Source organism: Pinus tabuliformis, chromosome 3_1 (assembly GCF_031772625.1).
Source record: "Pinus tabuliformis cultivar Carrire ecotype Pingquan chromosome 3_1, CPIR1, whole genome shotgun sequence".
NCBI classification, from domain to species: Eukaryota; Viridiplantae; Streptophyta; class Pinopsida; order Pinales; family Pinaceae; genus Pinus; species Pinus tabuliformis.
This window is the reverse complement of record NC_142301.1, coordinates 904,309,314-904,323,228: the sequence shown is the minus strand read 5'-3', so window position 1 is coordinate 904,323,228 and position 13,915 is coordinate 904,309,314.

Here is a 13,915-nt window from a genome sequence, read left to right as displayed (position 1 = left end):
ACAACTTGGAGAAAAGAATCAATCATGGCATTCAATGAATAAGACTCTTTGATGACCCGACACAAACATTAATGAAACGTTATCTTGAATTTACTGTAGTTAGCATGGCCATGAATCATGATCATAGTCCTACTGGCATAGTCGAAGTATTACTCACATATCTTTTATGCAATATGAAAAAATTGTTAAACGAGCCTCAATGGATGCATCTCTGGGTATTCCTAATGCATAACATAGATAACCTGAACCATAGGTTATACCATTTCAAGCCTCAAAACACAATTACTCTGCATACATCGTTGTCTCATGCATAAATATTCATCACCTTAAAATCAGAGATCTCCTATAAGTTTAGAGAGGTACTAAATTTAATTGTGATTCAATTTAGATTCAATAATTATGTCATGCATCTGTATAAAGTTAGTATAGGCAATTCTGTTCAGGCATAGTGGTCACATGCAAATTCTACTATTTATAACATGTGCCATATAACTCCTTGACCCAAGTATTAATAACTACCTCATATGCTCCCATCAGTGAATCTACACTTGGATGCAATAGGGGTCACATGCATAAGAATTCAATTATCCTCATAATTCAAGATAACACATACAACTATACACGTGTGCTGATAAATTCATCAACATAAAAATTAAGGAGTAATCATACAATACATCCCATGTAACTGGTTCAGACAAGAGTAATTGGAAAGAAGGTCACTTGGAGAATAGAGCCTTGCCACCCAGCCTAGAATTGTCTTCTACCAATTCACCCCCGAGCCGAGGTTTCTTGCCATGGATCAACTGCCCTTATTGATATCTTCAATGGGTATTTAAGACCCTCTTTCATGATATGGTTTCCATTCGTGGTGTGCCACTTTTATGGATATTTTATATCCATTTGTCTAGGCTTTTCCCAAAAAAGCTCGCCTTTATCTCCCATGAGGGTTTTCCTCATAAAAGCTTGCATTTCTTTGCTGCAAGGATTTTATTATTTTCTTAACTTAACATCTTTCTTCCACTAAGTATCATAATGGATATTTATATCCAATCCATTAATATTATCTAGAATTGGATCTAGAAGTCTTATCATGAAAGAATTATCCCTTCCCATTCAAAAATGGGATTTGGCAAGAATCTCATCTCTTGGTTTCACACTTTTCCAAGTGATTAAATTATTTTATTTATTTCATAATAGAGTATTTACTTTTCTTGTTACGCATTAGACCTTGCTTTTCTTGGCTTAGGTTAGCAAGTTTATAAATATAATGGAGGGATGTTACATAATCACACCCTTAAATTTACATCGTCCTCAGTGTATTACTACATCTTACAATATTATTTCCTCATTCACTGGTAGTTGTCTCTAAATTTATAGGCTCCCGTGACCTTACCATCTTATGTAGATCCCTCGATATATATAGGTTACAAAGGATCACATATCCTTCCATCGCTACCTCTAAAATTTGTTTCAATCAATTTTGTTAGAGATTTTAGATGCAGAAACTCAACTTTCTTTACCACATTTAATATCATAACTTGATATATAGTGCTACTGTTTGAGTAACTATAGGTTATGTTTCTCGTTATTTAAATATGATTCCTCATTTTCCTTATATTTGAAGAAATGCATGTTCTTCCCCCGCCTTTGTGTTCTTGTCGAACACTTCCTTCCTACAGTTTCCTTGCAGTTGTCACAACAAGTCGACTACCACATTTGACTAATCAAATGTATAAAATATCATATCAAGTTATCTCAACATAACCATCAAAATAATTCCCCATATGTAACCATATGTCATATGTATACTAAGACTGAAGCAAAACACCGGTACTTATCCTTAGTTTCCCATACCAATTCTTACTTTCCACTTTTATCCTTTCTTTGTACACACTCTAGATTTGTTGCCTTACCAGACAATCACCCAATATCTTCATGTGCACCTCCACATAGTGTGCATTACACACACACAACTATACATGTCATGTATTATCATGCAATACATGTATCCATACGGTATCATATGTACCGCTTCTACATAGTACCACTTGTACAACTTGTACATCATATCAATGTCCATAGAATCACTTGAACGACATACACTTCATCCAAATATTTTCAACCATGTTAGTATTATGCTAACAATTTGTCCAACTATTCATCTTACCTTTAGGCAAGTCCATTCAAACCATGTTTGGTTTGTTGATTGGGGAATAAGGAATTTTGCAACCGAAGTATAACCAAATTTTTTTATGTCAAAGTATTCAAGTGCTCTTACTTAGCTATTCCTTTCCATGTATCTTGTGGTTGTAGGACATTTTCAGCAAATGATAACATAGATGCATAATACAACTTTACAAAACCAACGACTTTGAGTTTTGGGATTGAAGTTTTCCTATAGACAAGGTTTTAACAACAATGGAATATGACTTACACTTAAACATAAAGTAGACTATTGACTATGATACTTAGCCTATCATAGATATTTGAAGTCTAATAATAGCTTTAACTTTGTCTTTAACCAAGAAAATGATCGTTTGGTACTTAAAATTACTCCACACTTAACTAATCATGTCATATGACTTACTGTTTCTCTTTTTACACTTCTTCCAACATCTTGTTGGCCATGAATAATTCAGTGTAGGTCTAAACCCATTGAACAAATAGTATGCAAATACATACATTTCCCACACATGAGTTCTAAATAAAAGTTACAATGTTTTCAATTCCACACCTTCTAAGTTTTTAGACACTATTTGTAATAGGGCGTGATCCTAGGGTATTTACATGTTAAAACCTCATTCTAACATTAAGCCACCCCTGAAAACAAAGAGAATACAACTCATTTATTAGTTGTCAAATTTATTAACATGAATTTTCACATCATTTATGCAATACTAGTTATGTTGGCCTATTCAGAACCATAAAACACTATTAGTGCAATCAGACAGGAAGACTTCTTCAATATTGTTGGATAGGAAATAGTGTTACAATATGCATTTCACATTATACGGTTATCCTTTTACTAGATACCCAATATATTTCATGCACAATAATCCTAATTACCAGTGTCACCTTTGCCATCATCTTCTTAATTTAGCAACAAGTTTTTGCATGATTTGTTATCCTCTTTCTTCCTCATCTAGAACATTTTAAATGTTCCATTTCTCTTGATGCCTGCATTTACTACCAACCTAAAATCCCTTGATTATCATAAGATGTATTAATGCGAAACTTTTTTGGTTTACCAAAGATTAGTTTATTAATTCAGACCAGTCATGTTATGAATCTATTGTACAATTCCTATTAGCCATTAGGTTGCTCAAAATTGCTCTAATGCATCAAGCGCCACCATATATAACCTACAAGTATACTTTATTTATATAAAGTAGGAACACACTGCTCATTTTTACCTTATCACTTTGTAAGATATTCAATCATTCTACTGGAAGAATCTCTTCTAAAGGTTCTTATTTGTGACATATTAACAGAACCCCATCTATATCTAGATGGATATGTACATTAAGGTTGTAGATTTGGGGTTGTAAACTTCAAGTTAAAATTGTTTACATATTATAATTTAAGTGAGCCTGTACTATTAATCTTAATATTGTCTTTTTGCTATTAGCCAAGAAGCACCAGGAGTTGCTTTTACACTCCCATTATGTATTTACACTAGAGGTACTTTTGGTGTTAGTCCCACTAACTTTATTATGAAGGTCATACATTATTAATGTATGATTTCTTCTTGCATACAATAAGTTGTATTGAAAGTGTGCCTACTCTTCACACTTTGACCCTAGCTCATTCCAAATTTGAACATAGAATTTTCCTTCTTATTAGTTACAATTATTTAGGTATTGTTTTGCTGAAGAGCCTGTAGGTCCAAACTATGCATATGTTATTGAATATAATAACATAGTAAGGTTAAGTTCCCTTCAATAGAATTTTCCCGAAAGGAAAAATTACATTCCAAAATGGATTGCATCATTACATATAGATGCACTAATCAAAATATTAAATTGAAAGACAATTTGTACAAATACATAGTCTTATACAATGACCTGTCCTTCATGAGATTAATGATTTTTCATGGGAACATTTATGAATAGATATCCTTATATAAAACCTTAGAATTTATTTTAGGACGAAAACCACTTAATTTAACTATCAACTTCGGTTAATGTTGATACTATGTCATGGACCTCTTACCCGATGATTTATATAATTTTCATTTATATACTTTTATTTTTTATTTTTCCTCAAGCCGTCTGTGATTTATGGAAATAAAACACTTGACATTTTATCTCATAAAGGTTCAATATCTCTATACGCATAAATTTATTCCATTAAATTATGTCCTTGTCTGGACTATCTTTACTGACATTAATTTACATTTTATTAAGCTATGCCCTTGCATAGAAATAATACAACTCATAATATATCCATTATTCCTCTTATAGTTGGTTATATGCTTTACTCCTCTTATGTGGAGACATTTAGTATTTGAATATTCTCATTCCTTAATGATATATATATTCTTTTTATAGATGCACTACCAGCTATCAAAGTTTAATATCTTATTAATACAATTGTTATAACATCCCACTTTTGATGCAATAACCATACTTTACAATTATTACTAGATTATTTATTTCTCTCGCTCTACTATGCATATTTATAACAATACAAGTATCAATTTTAAATCTTGTATAAGGTCTTTGTGCCCTCATAATAACATTCAACAATAGCTCAAGTTTTGAAAACTTTCACACATATAATAAGTAGAATTTTAAATCTTCACATCATTTGATAGTAAGCACAAGTAACCAATTAAGGTTTGACCTTTTATATTTATTAAAATTAATCAAAATAATAGTTTGTGGTTCTCTTTTTAACCATACCCCCTCGGCACAATACTACAAACTCCTCTTCTTTACTAGACCCATGATGTGCACTTTTACTTTCAATTACAGGACTTAAATTTCAAATCAACCCTTAAGCATCAATTACAACTTGGAGAAAAGAATCAATCATGGCATTCAATGAATACGATTCTTTGATGACCCGATACAAACATTAATGGAATGTTATCCTGAATTTACTGTAGTTAGCATGGCCATGAATCATGATCATAGTCCTCGCATAGTCGAAGTATTACTCACATATATTTTATGCAATATGAATAAATTGTTAAATGAGCCTCAGTGGATGCATCTCCAAGGATGCCTAATGCATAACATAGATAACCTGAACCATAGGTTATACCATTTCAAGCCTTAAAACACAATTATTCTACATACATCATTGTCTCATGCATAAATATTCATCACCTTAAAATTAGAGATCTCCTATAAGTTTAGAGAGGTACTAAAATTAATTGTGATTCAATTTAGATTCAATAGTTATCCCATGCATCTGTATAAAGCTAGTATAGGCAATTATGCTCAGGCATAGTGGTCATGCAAATTCTACTATTTATAACATGTTCCATTTAACTCCTTGACCCAAGTATTAATAACTACCTGCTATGCTCCCATCACTAAACCTACACTTGGATGTAATAGGAGTCACATGCATAAGAATTCAATTATCCTCATAATTCAAGATAACACATACAACTATACACGTGTGCTGAGAAATTACAACAACATAAAAATTAAGGAGTAAACATACAATACATCCCTTTCAAGTGGTTCAGACAAGAGCAATTGGAAATAAGGTCACTTCGAGAATAGAGCCCCACCACCCAGCCTAGAATTGTCTTCTACCAGTTCACCCCCGAGCCAAGGGTTCTTGCCATGGATCAATTGCCCCTGTTGATCTCTTCAATGGGTATTTAATACCCTATTTCATGCTATGGTTTCCATTTGTGGTGTTCCACTTTTATGGATATTTTTTATCCATTTGCCTAGGCTTTTCCTAGAAAAGCTCACCTTTATCTCCCACGAGGCTTTTCCTCATAAAAGCTTGCATTTATCTACTACAAGGATTTTATGTTTCTCTTAACTTAACATCTTTCTTCATCTAAGTAGCAGAATGGATATTTATCTCCAATCCATTAATCTTATCTAGAATTGGATCTAGAAGTCTTATCATGAAAGAATTATCCGTTCCCATTCAAAAATGTGATTTGGCAAGAATCTAATATCTTGGTTTCGCACTTTTCCAAGTGATTAAATAATTTTATTTATTTCATAAAAAAGTATTTACTTTTCTTGTTACACATCAGACCTTGATTTTCTTAGCTTAGGTTAGAAAGTTTTTACATACAATGGAGGAATGTTACATACTCGGCCCCTTAAATTTACACCATCATTGGTGTATTACTACATCTTACAATATTATTTCCTCATTCACAGGTAGTTGTCTCTAAATTTACAGGCTCCCATCACCTTACCATCTTATGCAAATCCTCCAATATATATCGGTTATAAAGGATCACATCTCCTTCCATCGCTACCTATAAAATTTGTTTCAATCAATTTTGTCAGATATTTTAGATGCAGAAACTAAAATTTGTTTACCACAGTTAATATCATAACTTGATATATAGTACTACTGTTTAGGTAACTATGGGTTAGCTTGCTCGTTATTTAAATATGATTCCTCATTTTCGTTGTATTTGAAGAAATGCATGTTCTTCCCCCACCTTTGTGTTCTTGTCGAACACTTCCTTCCTACAGTTTCCTTACGTTAGTCACAACAAGTCAACTACCACATTTGACTAATCACATGTATAAAATATCATATTAGGTTATCTCAACATAACCATCAAAAGCATACCCCGTATGTAACCATATGTCATATGTATACTAAGACTGAAGTAAAACACGGATACTTATCCTTAGTTCTCCATACCAATTCTTACTTTCCACTTTTATCCTACCTCTGTACACACACTGGATTGGTTGCCTTACCAAAAAATCACCCAATATCTTCATGTGCACCTGCACATAGTGTGCATTACACACATACACAACTATACATGTCATGTATTATCATACAATAAATGTATCCATACCGATATGATATGTACCGCTTGTACACAGTACCACTTGTACAACTTGTACATCATATCAATGTCCATAGCATCACCTGCACGACATACACTTCATCCACATGTTTTTAACCATGTTAGTATTATGCTAACAATTTGTCCAACTATTCATCTTACCTTTAGGAAAGTCCGTTCAAACCATGTTTGGTTTGTTGATTGGGGAATAATGAATTTTGCAACCAAAGTATAACTGAAATTTTTTATGTCAAAGTATTCAAGTGCTTTTACTTAGCTATTCCTTTCCATGTATCTTGTGGTTGCAGGAAATTTTCAGCAAATGATAACATAGATGCATAATACAACTTTTCAAAACCAACAACTTTGAGTTTTGGGATTGAATTTTTCCTATAGACAAGGCTTTAACAACAATGGAATATGACTGACACTTAAACATAAAGTAGAGTATTGACTATGATACTCAGTCTATCATAGATATTTGAAGTCTAATAACAACTTTAACTTTGTCTTTAACCAAGAAAATGATCGTTTGGTACTTAAAAGTACTCCACACTTAACTTATCATGTCACATGACTTACTATTTCTCTTTTTACACTTCTTACAACATCTTGTTGGCCATGAATAATTCGGTGTAGGTATAAACCGATTGAACAAATTGTATGCAAATACATACATTTCCCACACATGAATTCTAAATGAAAGTTACAATGTTTTCAATTCCACAACTTCTGAGTTTTTAGACACTATTTGTAATATGGTGTGATCCTAGGGTATTTACATGTTAAAACCTCATTCTAACATTAAGCCACCCCTGAAAGCAAAGAGAATATAACTTATTTATCAATTATCAAATTTATTAACATGAATTTCCATATCGTTTATGCAATACTTGTTATGTTGGCCTATTCAGAATGATAAAACACTATTAGTGCAATCAAACAGGAAGACTTCTTCAAGATTGTTGGATAGGAAATAGTAATACAATATGCATTTCAGATTATACGGTTATCCATTTACTAGATACCCAATATCTTTGGTGCACAACAACCCTGATTACCAATGTCGCCTTTGACATCATCTTCTTAATTTATCATCAAGTTTTTGCATGATTTGTTATCCTGTTTCTTCCTCATCTAGAACATTTTATATGTTCCATTTCACTTGATGCGTGCATTTATTGCCAACCTAAAATCCCTTGATTATCATAAGATGTATTAATGCGAAACCTTTTTGGTTTACCAAAGATTGGTTTATTAATTCAAACCATTCATGTTACGAATTTATTGTACAAGTCATATTAGCCATTAGGCTACTGGAAATTTCTCTAATGCATCAAGCACCACCATATCTAACCTACAAGTATACTTTATTTATATAAATTAGGAACACACTGATCATTTTTACCTTATAGTTTGTAACATCTTCAATCATTCTACTGGAAGAATCTTTTTGAAAGGTTCTTATTTGTGACATATTAACAGAACCCCATCTATATCTGGATGGATATGTACATTAAGGTTGTAGAGTTGGGGTTGCACACTTTAAGTTGAAATTTTTTACATATTAGAATTTGAGTGAGCTTGTACTATTAATCTTAATATTGTCTTTCTGTTATTAGCCAAGACGCAGTAGGAGTTGCTTTTACACTCCCATTATGTATTTACACTAGAGGTGCTTTTGGTGTCAGTCCCACTGAATTTCTTATGAAGGTCATACAATATTAATGTATGGTTTCTTCCTACATACAATAATTTGTATTGAAAGTGTGCCTACTCTTCACACTTTGACCCTAGCTCAGTCCAGATTTGAAAATAAAATTTTCCTTCTTATTAATTACAATTATTTAGGTATTGTATTACTCAAGAGCTTGTAGGTCCAAACTATGCATATGTTACTGAATATAGTAAAATAGTAAGTTTAAGTTCCCTTCAATAGAATTTTACCCAATCGAAAAATTACATTCCAAAATGGATTGCATCATTACATATAGATGCACTAATTAAAATATTAAATTGAAATACAATTTGTACAAATACACAGTCTTATACAACGACTTGTTCTTCATGAGCTTAATGATTTTTCATGGGAAAATTTACGAATAGATATCCTTATATAAAACCTTAGAATTTATTTTAGGACAAAACCCACTTAATTTAACTATCAACTTCAGTTAATGTTAATAGTATGTCATGGACCTCTTAGCTGATGATTTATATAATTTTCATTTATATACTTTTATTTTTTATTTTTCCTCATGCTGTCCTTGATATATGGAAATAAAACACTTGATATTTTATCTCATAAAGGTTCAATATCTCTGTACCCATAACTTTATTCCATTAAGTTATGTCCTTGTCTGGACTATCTTTACCGGCATTAATTCGCATTTTATTAAGCTATGCCATTGCATAGAAATCATACAACTCATAATATATTCATTATTCCTCCTACAGCTGGTTATATGCTTTACTCCTCTTATGTGGAGACATTTAGTATTTGAATCTTCTCATTCCTCAATGATATATATATTCTTCTTACAAATGCACTACCTGTTATCAAAATTTAATATCTCATTAATACGATGGTTATAACATCCCACTTCCGATGCAATAACCATACTTTACAATTATTACCAAATTGTTTATTTCTCCCGCTCTACTATGCATATTTATAACTATGCAAGTATCAATTTTAAATCATGGTATAAAGTCTTTGTGCCCTCATAATAACATTTAACAATAGCTTAAGTTTTGAAAACTTTCACACATTTAATAAGTAGAATTTTAAATCTTCACATCATTCGATAGTAAGCACAAGTAACCAATTGAGGTTTGACCTTTTATATTTATTAAAATTAATCAACATAATAATTTGTGGTTCTCTTTTTATATTACTCTTTAGTCCACCATAGTTCATTGAGAGCACATGATATGCTTAACAAGTTGAAGGTTGATTGAACCTTCAGTCAAAATCGATTCAATTTGCAATTGGAATAAACTTGCAGGACAATAGTATTTTGAGTCTTTGTGATTAATAATAGCCTAATTATGTAATAAACATTTCTTTGGTTGTCTAGTGAATCATGTTTTATAAAACACCATCTATATGAAATATATCAAGGTTGTTCAAAGGAATTTTATTTGATATAATCATCACCTACCATAGCTGAAGACCTTTCGTTTTGTCAATTTGATAAAAGTGGAACTTTTGTCAATTATAACCCCTAACACTAACTTATCAATCCCAAATTTATTGTTTCCAATTTACATGAGAAATTTGCACAACAAAAATTTGGGTTCCACTTTAAAATCACATTTCTTTCCAACCAACCAGCATATGGCTTAAAAACTAATGTATCTGGTCAACAACAAAGGGTGCAGGGAGGAATAACCACATTGAGTATATGGTAATTGAATCAATGCCATAACGTAGCCATGGGAATCAAATCCTTGGCCTGCTACTAGTGAAGCATAATCTAAATGAGAATAACCAAGAACATGGACAATCTGCAACACGTCGAAAATCCTTGTCTGCCACAGGCATTAAAGAATGAATTTTCTTCAATTAAATAGAGGTATCTTCCCTCTTTGAAAGCAGACTGGGACTTTGTTGGCCTCATTCTCGGAAAAATATATAACAGGTAAAAATTGCCACCGAAATTTTCCTTGTTTACCACAAAAATTTTCCTGGATTCCATGAGTACATAGAATTAACCACAACATTTAGTTAATGACGTGCAAATTTTATTAAAATCCTGAACCAAAACATCCAGGGAAGATTTCTGCCGAATTCTACAAATTATTATCTAAACCCGAGACCTGAAAACAAACCCTTGATCTCACTTCTAAAACTTGTCTCCTAAATTTCTAATGATCACTCTTTGTAACAAGTTATTATTCAATGTCAGACTTTAATCGTGATGTTCCACGCCCCTTCTATTTAATTCCTTGAGATGTTTTACAAAGACTCTATTTTAGTAGGTTCGGTTGCACATCAACAAAGATAGAAATCTTCCAAGGGAAAATAAAAGTGATTTAAATAAAAGCGAAAAGAGGGGAGAAAAAATGAGCTTAAGCGATTCGAACATCTAACCTCCGATAGACCTCAGGTGATTTCCAATAATGAAGATCCTCACAAAACCATTTCAAGGCTCGAGCAGATCAACATCTTCAATGGCCAATTTTTCCCACATATGCTCTGCACACTGTTATTTTCCAATTAGATGGACCTTTTCTATTTTCCAACCTTTTCTATTTTTCCAATACGTTCAATCTGAACAGGGTCCACAGGAGACTCTACATGCCTATACTCTGTAAATTTTGAGTAATCTAATGAAATCTTACTCTAAAAAAAATAAAAATAAAATAAATTTTCGTGTGTAAACATAGGGCTTTGCCCATTACTTATACATTTAAATTTAATATTCTCTTAATTATACTTGTAACTAAAAACATTTTCAAATTGACATCTTTATGTTTATATTCACTGCAAAAACCTTAATTTAACTTATATTTTGTTACGTTAATTTAACTTATATTTTGTTACGTTAATTTAACTTATATTTTATTTCATATTAATATTTATTCACTTTATTCAAACATAACAATATAAATAATTCATTAACCCTTTTAATAAAAAATACAACATATAAATGTATATAATATTTCAATTCTTTAAAAATATTAATCATGACTAGTTTAACTTATTACATACCTCTTTAAGTGCAAAAATTGATTTTATTTATTTTATAATATAAATTAAATGAATCAAAACTTATCATATATAATTCCAATAATTAATATATGTTTGTATGGGTCCACTAAATTAAAAATAATTGAAAGTTAAAACCAATGACAATTAGTGAAATAGTTATATCAACATTTTCTATAGCTTTCAAAATAGAATACTTTCTATATATATATATATATAAACAAACACCTTTGACATCAATCCCAACTCAATTATTAAAAATATGATATATATTACACAAATATTGCACTACCATGTTCTCCCATGCTAATATCTACTAGGAATCCAATCTTTATTAAAAAAAATTATAATTAAATCAATCTGGTGAATTAAAAATGTGCATAGAGAATCAATTTATAGGTTAGAAAAGTTTTTATGTTAATTATATCACATAAACCAACTTTTTAACACAATTATAAATAATATCCCAAAGTTATATTTCTCTAACAAATTTTTTTTTCTCATCACTACAATCTGCATTTAAAATCATGTGGAATGGATGAATTAGTTTATGATTAACCATTTTATAATAAAAACAATACAATGCATTTAAAATAATGTATAATGGGTACATAATTTTACCATGATTTAAATCAATGATATCTCATTACATTGCATTATAAATATGTCACATCGTTTTAATCTATATTGTAATGATGTAACATTATCTCAATAGTGTAATGTAATGAATGGATTCATTATGACATGTTCATCCTCCAAACTCTATAAAGTAATCAATACACTCATCAATTAAATATAAGTTACGAGGAATATGGTGTGATGGTCCACTTCAATTTATAACCAGATAAACATTGCATAGAAACTGATATACATACCACACCCAGCTCTTGTCCAGCAAAGAAAATGTTATGTAGAATAAAATATAAATAGAAGCACAAGGTCGCTTATCATATTTCATGGTATTAGTAAGAAAAACTATATAGCGTTTTCATGGCTTTGATGAGTTACCATTTTCTACTGAAAAGCAGATGTATATATAAATATTATAACTTGGAAAAAAAAAAACTTCTATGTATATGTATATGCAAATATAACTATAGCAGAACAAAAAATAATCCAATTTTCAATCAATATGTTCATTAATTTGTTATGCTACAACTTGCAATTAAAATCCCTCCACTGTCACTGCAACATTTATCACCTTCTTATCAAAACTGAGAATGAGTTGCAAGTAAACTATGATAATGTGGATGCCTCATTAGCATGGAGTTGAGTTGGATCCCTAGGATTTTTTATAAACCTCAACGGTATAAATATTGAAATCCTTAAGGAGATTAGTTCATTTCATAAACAACTAAGTTATCTGTAGAAATTGTATGTTGTTGAGCGCCCATCATAAAGGTGTCTATATGAGTTATTTCGATGTCTTAGTAAACCTGAGTGATGGATCAATGATGCATTATTTATTCTCTCTTTTGTGATGCTACCTTATGTTGTTACAAGTCCAAATTTCCCACTCTTTAACATTGTTAGAGATGGAAATTTTGGACAACAACTACATTGACATTGCAAAGAAAATTTCACATTAAATTTTTCAATGTTTTCTCGATATTGATTATAGTCAACCTATTTTCAATGGTATTGAGCCACAATGGATGAAAGTAAGTTTTATCAAGAGAGTAAAAGCTAGATGTTTCGGTTTGAATTCAAATAAATTCATTGTTTGATTTGAATTAATGGAAGACATGTTCAGATTAAAATCCCATGCAACCAAAAAATATACAGGTTGGTGAAGACTTTGCCCCACTATTGCATGCTATTGGGAGATTCCTTTTATTTAAGAGGAGAGAGAAATGTCATTTGATTTCATAGTAAAATTGGCAAGTCACGACCATTGAGTTTTGAACATTGAATATCGCACCAGTAAAATGAAGGCATGACTGAAGGAATGTTGTAAACGTAGGCTTGATGCTTCATGGGGATACCAAAAGTTAGAAACTAGTGACATAGACCTGTGTCTCTAGTTTTTCTAGTCCAAAATATGTTATGTGTGATTCAATGTCAAACCCCAAAAGGATGTTGTTTCACTTAATATTCCATTAACATACTTCTTTTCATGTAAATAAGCTAGACCTCTAGCTACTCCCTTTGTAATTTTAATTATGGCCAACCATGATAGACAAATG